Source organism: Chiloscyllium punctatum, unplaced genomic scaffold (assembly GCF_047496795.1).
Source record: "Chiloscyllium punctatum isolate Juve2018m unplaced genomic scaffold, sChiPun1.3 scaffold_1551, whole genome shotgun sequence".
Lineage (NCBI taxonomy): Eukaryota > Metazoa > Chordata > Chondrichthyes > Orectolobiformes > Hemiscylliidae > Chiloscyllium > Chiloscyllium punctatum.
This window is the reverse complement of record NW_027311285.1, coordinates 7501-10000: the sequence shown is the minus strand read 5'-3', so window position 1 is coordinate 10000 and position 2500 is coordinate 7501. Positions and strand designations below refer to the sequence as shown.

Genomic DNA, 2500 nt, shown 5'->3' with positions numbered 1-2500 from the left:
GAACCACCGACAGCCATTCTGGGACCGGTGACAGCCGTGCTGGCCCCACTGCCACGACACAGACGGACGCCAGGCCGCGCTCCCCGGCGGGGGGATGGCGTCGAGCCTGACGAACGGAATGTGCAGGGTGGGGGGGAAAGGCCAAGCGCTCCGACGCCGGAGGGCTCCGGAGTCTGAACTTAGGGGGACAAAGAGGACGGGTCCTCTGCGACACCCCAGCCGCGCTCTCGCCAGCCAAGGCGAGTGCGATTGATTGCCAAACGACCCTCAGACAGGCGTGGCCCCGGGAAGAACCCGGGGCCGCAAAGTGCGTTCAAAGTGTCGATGATCAATGTGTCCTGCAATTCACATTAATTCTCGCAGCTAGCTGCGTTCGTCATCGACGCACGAGCCGAGTGATCCACCGTCAAGAGTTGTCTGAGTTTGTTTTAGGTCTCTCCCTCGCCAGAGGAAAGCGACCCGGACCGCACATACGCTCCCCACCTTGAGCTACAGCCACCTGCACGCCGGCGTGCGGGCGGAGCAGGGTGGCGTGAAGCGATGGGGAGCACCATCCTGGTGCGGCCCGCAGAAACATACGTCTATTGGGGGGAGGAGGACAGGGCGCCCAAGAGGCGATGCGTGCCCCAACGCACCGCAGCGACGGAGGCAGGATCACCGCCACCATGTCGCCCGCCTAGTATCACGAGGCGTGCAGCAGCTTTGCCCTAGGAAAAGCAGAGGCGGGAACGGGCACCGGCCATCGGTTCGGCAGCGTCACTGACGCGTGCACGTGGCGGCGTGTCGGCGAGCGGACTTCCTGCGAGGAGGCGGGGGCGGCACTCGCCCGAGCAGACGCCCGCCCGGCCCAGCCACCGCCGAGGTGGACTGGGAGTCGCGGCAACGGCTCGTCATACTCGTTCCCACACTCACAGCGCAGCTTGCCCGCAAGCCACCGACCACCGATCGACGCCAGGCGCCCCGACCGAGAGCGGGATCGCTCGTTCGCCCTGCTGGCAGTTCGCTGGGGATCACTACTGCACGGAGCTCGGAGACCGACGGGCGGCAACTCGAGAGTCTTTAAACCACCACCCCCATCCCGCAAGTGCAAAGAGGCTGTATACGCACAGACGGGTGAGGGGAATAGGTACCCCGTCGGGTTTGAAGGGAGCGTGACTAGATAGCAACGATGTAAACCCAGCCGATTTGGGAGCGAAAGACCGGCGCCTGCATCACCGGCTTCGTTTCCCGTGGCTGGAGAGTACACCGAAACCCTCCGTCTGTCGCGAGCTCCCGACGACGCGGTGCCGCCAAGCAGCAGGGCCGGACCTGGTGTGGCTCCCCTCGTCGATCACAGACCGGTCGGCACTACTGACGAGACGGTGGAACGGGCTTCGCCCCTTGTGACGAAGGGTGATGCGAACCCGCCCGCCCGCGTGCGTTCGGGGTGGACTCGGCAAACGGAGATTTGAAATCGGAAAGTGTCCTCCTGCCCCGCGCAGGTAGGCGCCCAACAGTTGTGGGGGGTTTGGCGGTGACCACGGCTGCAGGGCCTGCTACCCCGACGAGCTCTCCTGCTGGCCCCGAAACCACCCTCGCGAGACAAGTTGAAACGGAAACGGGCGTACCCCCAAGCCGACGATCCTTTCTTATTTGTTACTTTTTTTTTCACTTGCTCGAGTTGTGGGGATTTGGCGGTGACCACGGCTGCAGGGCCTGCTACCCCGACGAGCTCTCCTGCTGGCCCCGAAACCACCCTCGCGAGACAAGTTGAAACGGAAACGGGCGTACCCCCAAGCCGACAGAGATCCTTTCTTATTTGTTACTTTTTTTTTTCACTTGCTCGAGTTGTGGGGGTTTGGCGGTGACCACGGCTGCAGGGCCTGCTACCCCGACGAGCTCTCCTGCTGGCCCCGAAACCACCCTCGCGAGACAAGTTGAAACGGAAACGGGCGTACCCCCAAGCCGACGATCCTTTCTTATTTGTTACTTTTTTTTTCACTTGCTCGAGTTGTGGGGGTTTGGCGGTGACCACGGCTGCAGGGCCTGCTACCCCGACGAGCTCTCCTGCTGGCCCCGAAACCACCCTCGCGAGACAAGTTGAAACGGAAACGGGCGTACCCCCAAGCCGACGATCCTTTCTTATTTGTTACTTTTTTTTTTCACTTGCTCGAGTTGTGGGGGTTTGGCGGTGACCACGGCTGCAGGGCCTGCTACCCCGACGAGCTCTCCTGCTGGCCCCGAAACCACCCTCGCGAGACAAGTTGAAACGGAAACGGGCGTACCCCCAAGCCGACAGAGATGCTTTCGCTCCTGTTACTTTTTTTTTCACTTGCTCGAGTTGTGGGGGTTTGGCGGTGACCACGGCTGCAGGGCCTGCTACCCCGACGAGCTCTCCTGCTGGCCCCGAAACCACCCTCGCGAGACAAGTTGAAACGGAAACGGGCGTACCCCCAAGCCGACAGAGATCCTTTCGTACTTGAACCAACACAAAGTTTGTCACGTTTTATTTTTACGAGTG

General features: G+C 61.9%; 1 non-coding gene across 1 annotated transcript; it reads right to left on the bottom strand.

Moving 5' to 3' along the window:
* Positions 1-261: 261 nt before the first annotated feature.
* LOC140475338 (5.8S ribosomal RNA) lies at positions 262-415 on the bottom strand. The gene has a single exon (XR_011959886.1). It is a non-coding gene; the product is annotated as a 5.8S ribosomal RNA (ribosomal RNA).
* Between the last annotated feature and the right edge of the window lie 2085 nt (positions 416-2500).